This window comes from Eschrichtius robustus, chromosome 3 (genome assembly GCF_028021215.1).
Source record: "Eschrichtius robustus isolate mEscRob2 chromosome 3, mEscRob2.pri, whole genome shotgun sequence".
Classification (NCBI taxonomy): domain Eukaryota; kingdom Metazoa; phylum Chordata; class Mammalia; order Artiodactyla; family Eschrichtiidae; genus Eschrichtius; species Eschrichtius robustus.
Window position 1 is genome coordinate 97,124,456 of NC_090826.1, and position 12,632 is coordinate 97,137,087.

Here is a 12,632-nt window from a genome sequence, read left to right on the forward strand (position 1 = left end):
GGTTCCCAGACACAGCGCCTCTCTCCCTGGTCTCCCACCCTTTCCCCTCCCACATCACCAGACCTCCCTCATTCATTGGCTAGGCCCACATGACCGCCTCCCCTCAAAGCCTCTCCTCCACCCAGAAGTCTTCCCAGCCACACCCCCAGGAGGGGGTCCCTCCTCCTTGCTTCCCTGGGCTTCTGGGCCTCCCTGGAGTAGGCAGCCCTGAACTTTGTGCTATTGGTTTACAGACAAACTCCCTCCTGGCTGCGCAGTTTCCGTCGTCCCTTTGTATAACCTATACCTTCCAGTGCCTGGGGCTCTGTAACTAAATCAGTGATTCAGTGAGTGATTCACTCAATCAATGACAGTACGGAAGACAGGAACGAAGAAAGAGAAAGCCAGAATCATCCTCCCCTACTTCACTATTTGTGTAAGGCCAGGCTGTGAGTTGCTCAGAATAATTTTTGTGCTACATTTGGCATCACTGCGCAAGCCTGAGCCATTTTGGGGTTGGAAACTCCCAGGAAAAGCAATGGAATTATCCTCTTGGAGAAATATGCCCACGTGGCTGGCCCAAGGAAGGGGAGGAGGGGCTTTCAGTGTTGGTAGGGATTTCATGTCTGAGGAAAACCAAATCCCAAGGAGGGGGGGAATTCTTTGTGAGGCCTTCAGCACAATTATTCATTCACCCAGTCATCCCGCCGACACGCACTTCCTCTGAGGGAGGCACGCACCTGGGCACCCTGCTCGAACCTGAGGGAAAAGAGGAAAGTAGGACCCTCTCCTGAGGTGCTCGGCCAGGGGAAGCCGCGTCCTCTGGGAGGGACACGGGGCTTCTCTAGGAGGAGGAAGGGGAGGCTCAGCTCAGCCCAGCCCACGGGCAGGGAGGCAAGTGGCTGCTCCTGAAGCCAAGTCCCTGGATTGTCAGGCTGCGATGGCCACACCTGCAGGCTTGGCTAACACTCCAGTCTTTGATGTCAGGACAAGTGGATGAGGACCACACAGCAGGCAGGGAGGGAGCTGGAGCGGTGGGCAAGGAGAGAGAAAGAGCCGGGTATCTGGGGTGGCAGCTGCCCGCAGCCAGAGGGTAGGGGGAAGTGCCAGCAGGTAGGGGAGCCCAGGCCAGAGTCGCGTCAGGACCTCCCCGTGAAGACACCCCCACCCCACCCCCAACCGTGCACTAGTCCACCTTGGCTTAGAGGACTATCTGTTTAGAGGGCTTCAAGCTCCACAGGCCCCAAACAGGAAAATGTTTTGCAGAAAGAGAGACAGGATTCAAATTTGATTGGAGGGCAAGGATTTGGGATTATTTGCCCAAGAGGGAAGGAAGCACTTAAGTGACTTGGTCATTCCTGATTATTTGTAAGGTGTTAGGATGACAGACAGCATTAACCCAAATGGTCCCCATAGCAACCCCATGAGATGAGCAGGGCGGGACAGCATCCCATTGTGCAGGCAAAGAAAACGGGGCATGAAAAGGTTAAGGCTCTCGGTGGCCACTCCGTACTTCATCAGTAAAGGAGATTTGACATCAGTGTTTCTGGGTCCAGGGTCCTTGTTCACCTCGGGCTGCCTCTCCTGACCCAGTGAGGAAAAGGGGGGAACCCCCATCAGGGGGACTTTGAGACCAAGCCCACTATGGGTGGCTGTCTGAGGAGTGGTCACAGGAAAGGGAAGGGGAGGGGGACAGGCTCTGCATCAACCTGGGGCCTGAGCAGCCCAGTGCACCCACCTCCGCTCTTGGTCCAGGTGCCCAGAGTCCCGTGGCCCCGGCAGCTTGAGTGCATTGCTTTCCCCAGGTCTCAGTAGGGGCACTCGGTGAACTCAGAGGCTTCATGGCTGGGAAAGGCTGTCCAGGTTCTGTGATTCAGTGTGCCAGCAGGAAAATAAATCCACCAGAATGATTTCTTTTTTCTTCCAACAAAGAAATGAGACTCGTAATCCAACAGTGACTGCCAGAGGACAGCCTGCTCTGAATTCCTTTCCTGCCTTGCTTACAGTCATTAAATTGGTCACTTGGGTTCAGGGGATGAAAGTGCGCCCGGCAGGACTGCGGTTGGCCTGGTTAACTTGCCGGCTTCCGCCTGGGACGGGATGGACCGAAGCTCTGTTCCCCACTGGGCTCTCCCTCTTGGATACTCAGAAATGCTCTCCCTGGGTCATAGCGGGGAGGGCGGAGGGCTCGACTCAAACCCTTCCTCTCTGATCAAAAAACTTTCCAACAGCCCACCTCCCTGGAGTGAATCTGGCGTATTGTCACATTCACTGGACATTCATTCTGCCAAATATTTCATGACAGTAGCTCCTTTATTCCTAACATCACCCTCTGGAGGAGGTGTGATCCCCTCTCTAAAGACGGGGAGTCTGAGGCTCAGAGAAGTGATCTTGTGTGGGTCAGGCAGCGAGCGAGCCGCAGAGCTGTGGCCTGGATCTAATATACTCCTCACGCTGGTCATTTCAGGCAGGTATTGTTAGCAACTGTTTCCTCAGTTAAGAAACTGAGACTAAGCCTAATTAAGCTCGTCCAAGGCAAACAACTGCTGACGGAGAGACCTGAAATCAGAGCCAAAGCCCAGCCTTTACAGTCTTGTCTCCCTGCTGGGCAGGCTGTCTTCCCACACAGCACCCTTACCTGTGCTCACTAGGTCTCTCCACCCTCAGCCCTTCTCCCGCGCCCATCCTCTCAGCCAGCTCGCTGAAGCCAACACTGAGTATCTTCACAGCCCAGCTTCAAACGGGCTTCTCCACAAAGCCTTCCCTGACATTTTGGGCCATGTCCACCTCTCCCTTTCTCTCCTTCCCAATCTCCCATTGTTTTTATTAAACATAAGGGCACTTCATTATGGCTTTGGCTTACTTCACATGTGTAGGCCTTGTTCCTGCCCCCTCTTGCCTTCCCTAAATGATAGGGATAGAGTAAGATAATGAAATAGTCAGTTTAGAAATCCCAGTAGGGGATTAAGGACAGAAAGGGAGTTTTAAGGGAGTTTGGGAGACTGTTGTAAGCTAATGACCACTCAAGAAAAGAATCCAGTAACCTAGCAACAATCTACACTGCCTTGAAGGGAGACCAGGTGCATCCAAGCACCAGGCACACTCAAGCCACAAACCCTGATAGTTAAAACACAAGACAATAGATATGGGGTCTGAATCTTGTTACGTGGAGGCAGGGAGTTAATAGTCCTTGAAAAGCAGCATTTCTGCATGTAGCCAAGACAGAAATATAGGTGAAGGGGGAAAAAAAGGGGGAAAGGGGACATTGTACCAGAACCTGAGATGAATTACTATATTTTAGTATATGTCACCACTCTTTTGCTAATATACATATGATTTAAATAGCGCCATGACAGTCCTGTTCAAACCATGTAGGGTCAAAGGAGGAACTAATGATGTAAGCTTTGATGTCTGCCCAAGAATGAGGAAGAAGGTGGTCTTCCCTCCTTCCCACTTTTCTTTTGTTTATAAAAATAAAGTCCTCTCAGTCCTTGGGGCAAAGCCTTCTAGCCTGCCCGCTTGTATTTCTCATGAGCATCCTATGGTAATAAACTCACTCTTTGCCTGCCACTTTGCCTCTTGCTGAATTCTTTCTTTCTGCACCAAGACAAAAGAACCTGAGCTTCGGTAAGTCCTGACACAGGTGAGCGGTTTCAATTAAAAGAACCATGGGTTCCGCACATATGGTCACCTTATCTTTGATAAAGGAGGCAAGAATATACAATGGCCTCCTCAATAAGTGGTGCTGGGAAAATGGTACAGCTACGTGTAAAAGAATGAAATTAGAACACTTCCTAACACCACACACAAAAATAAACTCAAAATGGATTAAAAACCTAAATGTAGGGCCAGACACTATAAAACTCTTAGAGGAAAACATAGGAAGAACACTCTATGACATACATCACAGCAAGATCCTTTCTGACCCACCTCCTAGAGAAATGGAAATAAAAACAAAAGTAAACAAATGGGACTTACTGAAACTTAAAAGCTTTTGAACAGCGAAGGAAACCATAAACAAGACGAAAAGACAACCCTCAGAATGGGAGGAAATATTTGCAAACGAAGCAACTTTTCAAAAGGATTAATCTCCAAAATATACAAGCAGCTCATGCATCTCAATATCAAAAAAACAAACAACCCAATCCAAAAATGGGCAGAAGACCTAAATAGACATTTCTGCAAAGAAGATATACAGATTGTCAACAAACACATGAAAGGATGCTCAACATCACTAATCGTTAGAGAAATGCAAATCAAAACTACAATGAGGTATCACCTCACACCGGTCAGAATGGTCATCATCAAAAAATCTACAAACAATAAATGCTGGAGAGGGTGTGGAGAAAAAGGAACCCTCTTGCACTGTTGGTGAGAATGTAAATTGATACAGCCACTATGGAGAACAGTATGGAGGTTCCTTAAAAAACTAAAAATAGAACTACCATATGACCCAGCAATCCCACTACTGGGCATATACCCTGAGAAAACCATAATTCAAAGAGTCATGTACCACAATGTTCACTGCAGCTCTATTTACAATAGCCAGGACATGGAAGCAACCTAAGTGTCCATCGACAGATGAATGGATAAAGAAGATGTGGCACATATATACAATGGAATATTACTCAGCCATAGAAAGAAACGAAATTGAGTTATTTGTAGTGAGGTGGATGGACCTAGAAGCTGTCATACAGAGTGAAGTAAGTCAGAAAGAGAAAAACAAATACCGTATGCTAACAGATATATATGGAATCTGAAAAATAAAATGGTTCTGATGAACCTAGTGGCAGGACAGGAATAAAGACGCAGACGTAGAGAATGGACTTGAGGACACGGGGAGGGGGAAGGATAAGCTGGGACGAAGTGAGAGAGTGGCACGGACATATATACACTACCAAATGCAAAATAGATAGCTAGTGGGAAACAGCCACATAGCACAGGGAGATCAGCTCGGTGCTTTGTGACCACCTGGAGGGGTGGGATAGGGAGGGTGGGAGGGAGGGGGACGCAAGAGGGAGGGGATATGGGGATATATGTATACATATAGCTGATTCACTTTGTTATACAGCAGAACTAACACACCATTGTAAAGCAATTATACTCCAACAAAGATGTTAAAACAAAAAACAAAAAACACAGTGGGTTCGAGTCTCCTCCTAAGTCAGGGATTGTGGGTTCAAGTCCCACTGCAGAAGGAGTGCGGTCTCATAAAGAGCAACAACCAATCATCTGAGATGTCATGTTGCTTACAGCCCTGAGAGGTCAACTCTAGATATTACAAGTGTCTACCATATCATCCAGCACAGTGCCAACCACAAAACAGGTGTTGAATAAATTCCACACATTTGTGTGTTATTGTTCAAAGCATTTGGGTATCCATTGTCTTGATGAATTTTCCTGAGAACCTCGTGAGGTTGGTATACAGGTTCTGAGGGACTAGCTGTAGCTAAGGTGACTAGCTGGTTAGTTGAAGAGCAGGGCTGGGACTCAGATTTTCTCTTCCCATGTGGAGGGCTCTTTCCTCTGCCGGGCCACAGATAGAGGATCATCTGTTTCCTGAAATGGTATCCCTGGTCAGCTTAGTTTTCTCTACTGTTTCTTCCTTCACCCCAGCCATGAGAAGGGTCCTGCTGGTGTCTTATTGAGGGCGTCATCAGACTGGCTCTGAGGGCAGCTTGAGTCAGAGAGTGAGGGGTGGTAAGAAACATCTCAGGTGAAGCCCCCAATGAGTCCAGCAACTGGAAGGGCTGAGGTCCTGGTCCAAGTGAGGACCCTCCCAGTAACCCCCAAAGGTTCATGCTGGGTCTTGGTCTGCAGGGTCCCTGTCCCACCCCATGGCCCTGCAGGGAGCCACTAGTAAGCGCAGGTGATCAGTTCCAGACCAATCCCCAGGTAGCCACAGGATGCTTCCTCCAGCGGGGGGTAGGGGGTGGGGAAGGAAAACCATCCAAGACCTGCTATCACCTCACACACAAGAGGAAATAAGGTGGAAAGAGATGCCACTGCGGTTTTGCCCGTAGAGTTGCAGGAGGGAACCAGAAGCAGAGCTGCTCCCTCAGGCAGTGGATGCTCCCATTGGGCATATCCAGAGCTGCTTTGCCAAAAAAGAGAATTAGGTTACATGGTTACATTCTCAGCCAGACAGCCCAAAGGATCTGGGGGGCATCCAGGAGCCCAGCCCCTTCTCTCTGCTCCAAGCCAACCAGTCAGCTGCAAGATCTGACCCCCTAAGGCTCAGGAAGGTGGTAAGGGTCATGGTGGCATCCTCACATGATCTGGTGCATCATTTGTGGGCTCTTCATATGCCTGCTTAGCCCCTACTGTGTATCCAAGAACAGCCCCAAAGAGTTGTGATCACTTTCCATTTCTCCGTCTGTGGCTTATCTGCCTTGTGGAGGAGGCCAGTGTTGGAGCGGGGACCAGGGCTGGGTATGTGACACCTGCTTTTTGAGAGCAGCCCTGGCATGAACTGCTTGCTCGAAACTTTGCACAGCTTCCTGCTCTGGGAAATGCAGGATTAACTGAATGACATATGCAGTGATTATGGGGAAGCAATGGGGTGAGGGGAGGACTGTCTGTAGATCCTGCCAAGGAGACCAGGAATTAATTCAACCTGTCACTTACACTGAGCTCCCTTAGCAGGTGACTGGTGCAGTCACCTCATCTATCCCCAATACAGTACACCATAGCCGTAGCCCGAGCGCATACTGCAGAGCGGGCCAGAGCCTCGGGGAGGCCCGCAAAGAGGGCTGCTGCACTGGGGTAAACAGGCCACAGCCACGGCAGCAACGCCGTTAGATTCCATCCCATGACATTCGATCCAGTATTTGCTCACCACCTGCTATATGCTGGGAACACTGCCAAGGTTATATGTATTGATAAAATAATCTTCAATTTGAAGAAGCTCACTCCAGGTGTACGTGTAGTATGTCTGCACTTTCCAGGATAATCTCAAAACATTCTGTAAATTCTGCTAAAAACAGGGAGCATATGCATTCTTTTTCACACCTGTAAGCCCTGTGCCTGACACAGAATCTGGAACGGAGTATGACTTAATGTACGTTTGCTGAATGAACAAATGAACAAATGCCTGGATCATCTGAGTTGGGCCAGCTAGTTCACGGGCGCTCTGCAGAGAGTCAGTATTCAATGTGCTCTGCTGGCTGTCCCTCCACAACCCCTTGGTTTCCTCTCAGGAGATCCTCCTCACTCCTCCACCTTTTTCTCTCTAACACACCACGCCCCCCGAGACCTGTGCTCTGCAATTTTGCATTCAGCTCTCCACTCCCTGTCCCCAAAGCCCAAGTTACCAAAGATAACTAATGTTAGCAGGTCAGAGTCAGCACAGATGCACTTTAAGATGCTTAGCCTGGCTGGAGAGCCCTAGACAGAGCCGGATGTATTTTTAGCTCCTTGGGTATCTGGAAAGGTATTGAGATGCAGTCGTTGTTACAGACACCCTGGCAAATCAGTATTCTGCTACTGGCCTCCCCACACCAGCAGTTTCCATTCAGTGTCTCAAAAGCAAGGGTTGCCATGGAGATTGAGCTGCAGGGCAACTGAACTTCCTGTTGGGAAACAGCAGCACAGGTAAAGCTCTGGGCCAATGGGAATCAAGGAGCTCCATGGATGGCCACAGCTTCTTCTCCTGAAGGCAAATGATTGCAGAGCCCCTGGTACCCTCAGAAGGGGTTAGCCAGGAGATAGAGGATGCTGTGTGTCTGGAACTTCATCAGGGAGGGATTGATACTGATTCTATTTCTCCCTCACACCTGTCATAGGATTGATTTAGTTCTCTCTGTGTTCCATTGCCCAAGGCCTGTGGCCATCCAAAAAGAAGTCTGGAAGCTGCTTGGGGACGAAGGTGGCAGGGCCATTTTGTAGTAGAGGCCAGTCCTGGCAAATACCTAGACAAAAGCTCTGTGTGGGGCTTGGGGAGGCCAGGTCAACCCAGTCCTGGAGCCAGTTGAATCATAGTAACCCACTCTTCCAGTGACACTGTGTAGGATTATCTTATTTTATCCTTGATATCATGCAGGGAAGCAGCCAAGACAGGTAGCATGGTCCCCAATTTTCCCATTCATTCAACAAACGTTTCCTGTGTACCAGATATGCTAGGCAACCGAGATTTAAAAATCTGAAGCTACAAGAGGCTAAGTGACCCACAGACAGTTACAAAACTGGTAAGAGGTAGAACCAGAAGAACCCCCAGTTCTGTCCAGTCCATACATTCAGAGGGATAAGAGCCCAAAGAAGTTCTCAGAGAGCATTTAGCCTGATCCTTGAACTTCACAGAAAATAAACTGAGGCCCAGAGAGAGCGTGAAACTTGGTCACTCAGAGAGTTGGTGATAGAGCAAGGGCCAGGGTTCTTTGCCCACTCTGCTTCTCATCACCAAAAGTTCTTTCTAGGGAAATGTGCTGTCCCAGATTTTTACAGGACGCTTGCTCTGTGTCAGGCACTGGATCAGCTAAGAATTTCTTTTAGTTGTTGTTAACAGAGACGTGATCACAGTGACTTAAAAAAACTAAGCATTTATCTTCTTTTATACAAGAGGTCCAGAAGCAGGTATTCCAGGGCTGTATGATAGGTCAACAAGGTCATCAGTCATGCAGGTTCCTTCTAGCTTTCTGCATCACTGTTGTTAGCACACAGTTCAATCCTAAAACACCCAAGATGGCTGCTGGAGTGCTAGCCATTATATCCACATTCCAGGCAGGAAAAGGGAGATAAGAAAGGAACAAAAGGGCATGCATGCAAGCCCTGTCTGCCCCCTCCTCTCCTTTAGGGGTCTTTCTGAAAGCCCATCTAAGTTCCATTTATAACCCATTAGCACTTGCCAATTGTAAGGGAGGGAGGTTAAGAAATTTCATCTTTTACCTGGGTACATTGCACCCTAAATAACATTGGAGTTATGGTAGGAGTGAAGAATGGGAGAATGATATTGGGAGCAGAATTTTTCTAGGCACTGTATGGGAGTACAACACACACACACACACACACACACACAAACAGTATATATATATATATATATATATATATATATATATATATATATATATATATATATATATATATACACACACACACACACATACATACATAGATATACATATACATATATGTGTGTGTATACATGCTACATATTGGTCCTAAGATTTATAAAGGGTTTTTGTTTCCTGCTTCTTAAAACTTTTCTGTACTTTCTAAATTTTCAGCAGTGTGTGTATCTATTTATTTGACAATGAGGAAAAAAACCACTACCCATCATCCCTCTTTTAATTATCCACACGGGTGATTATTAGCCAGGCTCAGAGTCATCTATGTTATGCTACTTTCATGAAGATAGAGCAAAAATTCTTAAAACAGTGTTTGAACAAATTTAATATCAATTCAGTTCAGTTACAGCAAACTCTACAGATTTTGCAGATATCACCCTTGGAAGGGGCTTGGAGTAGAAGCGGCAATCCACCAAGGAGCTGGAGAAAATCATAGCTTTATGCAACGCTAGCCCCTCGGCCCTGAGCCTCCACTGCTGCCAGCCCCCAGCTCATCTTGTCTGGGAGCGCCTCCCACACACAGTCTCCTGGACACTGAAACCTAATGCCCTCTGGGGCTGCTGGGCTGCACGCCCGCCTGGAGCCTGCTGAACAGCAGGGGTGGGCCCTGTGGGTCTGCCAGCAAGGCTCAGCCTTTGCCCAGCCTCTCGCAGGTGGCTCCGGTTATTTGTGAACTGGAGTTGTCCTCCTCAAGGAATTGCAAGGTAGGTCAGGGACACGGAGGAGGCCCACAGTAAACCAAAGCCTGGGTCCAGGCATCCTGTCTCCTGCCACAGCCCCGGAAATATTTCAGGAGTGATTCACGGGCCAACACAGGGGCATGACTGGGCTCACAGGGAGCCCCCTGCAAGACTTTCTCCTCACGTGGTGCTTCTTGACAAGATTTTTAAGTAATGTGTTGTCCAAGGCATGAGGAAAGGGTTTTGAGAGGGGACTGTGGAAAAGCAAGGGTTGGTCTATTCAGTATGGAATTGAAGTATGGGTGGTTCACTCACGAGATAGCCCAGACCCTCCTAGTGTATCTAAAATCCATTCTCCCCTTAATCTTTGCTAAATGAACACCAGTTTTATTTGGGGGCAGTAATGTGCTCAGTTGAAATATCTGATCTCTCAGGCTCACTTGCAGATTTACGCAGGGACAGATAATAAAATACAGGTAAATGTCCCTGGGAAGGCTGTCCATCCCTTAATAAAAGGCAAGGGCCCAAGAGAAGAAGACTGCATTTGGGCCTCAGCCCCCGCCCCCTTCTTCCTGCCTGGAATGAGGAGATGAGTGGGAACGGAGCAGCTGGCTCATGACTCTGGGAAGAAGAGCCTCACGCTAGGATGGCAGAGCAGGAAGCTGGAATGCTCTGAGGCCCTTCAGGAATTTCTTGACATCATCCCTGGACTCCCTACCTCCTGACTTCTTGTTATATGACAAAAATAAAAGCCCAATTTGGGTAAACCAACGTGGGTTTCTGTTACACAGGAAGGCAAATATAATCCTGATGCCTGAAGATTGCCAGAGGGCTGTGCCTTTTTGTGTGTTCGAAGTCTCGCCAACCAATATGCAGTTCCCATCTTGGTTCTGTCCCTAGGCTCACTTCCTCTGGGGTTAGAACCAGGTCAGCTCGGATCAGATCACCCCATTTATCAGGGAGGGAAACTGCGGCTGAATTCTTCCCACAGAACTCACAGCTGGCCTGGGCGTGCATCTCAGCCTCGGCCGAGCTCTTCCTCCATTTTTCATCTGTATATACCACTCAGGGGGAAAGTGAAGAATTAAGTCTCATGAACTGCTTTTACTCCTCCCAAGGGAGACTATAGCATCCAGGAAAATGCTTCTTGGCTGAAAAGTCCCTGAGAATTAAAAACTTGATCTTCCCAAACCCAGGGATAGAATCTTCTCTCTCCCTGTTTCAAACCATTGATGGTATGAGACGGCTCCCCACTGATGGCTCCATCGAGCATGAATCTCAACCCTTTGGGATCTGTAAGGACTTAAGGCTTTTTAAGGAGGAAATGATGACTTGATGACTGTATCATATGTCAGATTTTTCTCAGTTCAACCACCATCTTTTTGAGTGCCTACTATGTATTTATATAATCTTCACAAAATGATCAAATGCTTTAAAAGATACCTGCAAAGGAACCTGATTAGAGATATTATTAATAATGCAAACATAAGAAACAATAAGAAAATGTTTGGAATGGCCTTTCTCCTCTTGGTTAAGCTCTTTCTTAGGTATATTATAAGGCAAAAGCAATGACAACTAATTGGATATGAAGCAATAAATCCCTGAAATATGTTTGACATTTATTATTGTTAATAAAGGTTATGGACCTAAGAGTTTTTACCTTGAGATATTAGCTAATGATAGTAGAAAGCTATCCAATTAGTAAGCTATTTAAAAACTAAGCATCTAGACCATGAACATAAACTTCCTTAATTATTTCATTGATGCTCAAAGTTATTACAATACTTACCCCAGTACTTCAGATTTCATTAAATGTAATGATAAACATATATGAGTCTTTTGGTCTTTCTTAGTAATTGCAAAACACAAAAACCCCACATGCCCTTAGGAAAACCCTTGCTTTTTTTACCATGAAAAAAGACTGGAATAATGCACAAAAAAAATATGGCACAAAAAAATATGGTTATTGAAAGATGCATAGAAAACATTGCTGAAAATTTTAAGAAATAAATATTAATTGTAAAGCAACCATAAAAATTAATTTTTAAATAAATTTAAAAAGAAATAAATATTAAGGCAAAATATGCCTTATAGGAAGTTTGTTTTTTGTTTGATTAAAAGTATAGAGATTTCTAACATCTCAGTTAATAGAATTTGCTAAATTTTGTTTAAATACTAGAAACACAGGAGAAAGGACTAATTTTGAACCACTAAAGGAAAAACGTGTGAGAAAAGAGTAAATGATTTCCTTAAAAACTGCTTTATTATTTAATTGTTAGTAATAATAACTATTAACTGGAATAAAAAGTGGAACCTGGGGCGATGTTAACAAAGATAGAAACACACCTGATAGACATTCACTCAACAGCAAAGAAGTTAAAGCCAGACGCGCACAAAAGGTGAAGTGTTATCATTGATGTTGTTAATTTTGTAAAAATGAGGCTTTTAAAGTGTAATAGAGTCTTTACATTACTTTGGAACGGGATATGGAGTGACCAGGAAGATCTTTCATATCACACAGAAGTTCTCCAGTTTTCTCAAAACAGTTGCTTAAGAGAGTTACCAGGCTTACAGATGGATCACATGTTTTTCTTATGAAGACAAATGTTCGATTTTTTTTTTTTTTTTTAATTTTTATTTATTTATTTATTTATTTATGGCTGTGTTGGGCCTTCATTTCTGTGCGAGGGCTTTCTCTAGTTGTGGCAAGTGGGGTCCACTCTTCATCGCGGTGCGCGGGCCTCTCACTGTCGCGGCCTCTCTTGTTGCGGAGCACAGGCTCCAGACGCGCAGGCTCAGTAATTGTGGCTCACGGGCCCAGCCGCTCTGCGGCATGTGGGATCTTCCCAGACCAGGGCTCGAACCCGCGTCCCCTGCATTGGCAGGCAGACTCTCAACCACTGCGCCACCA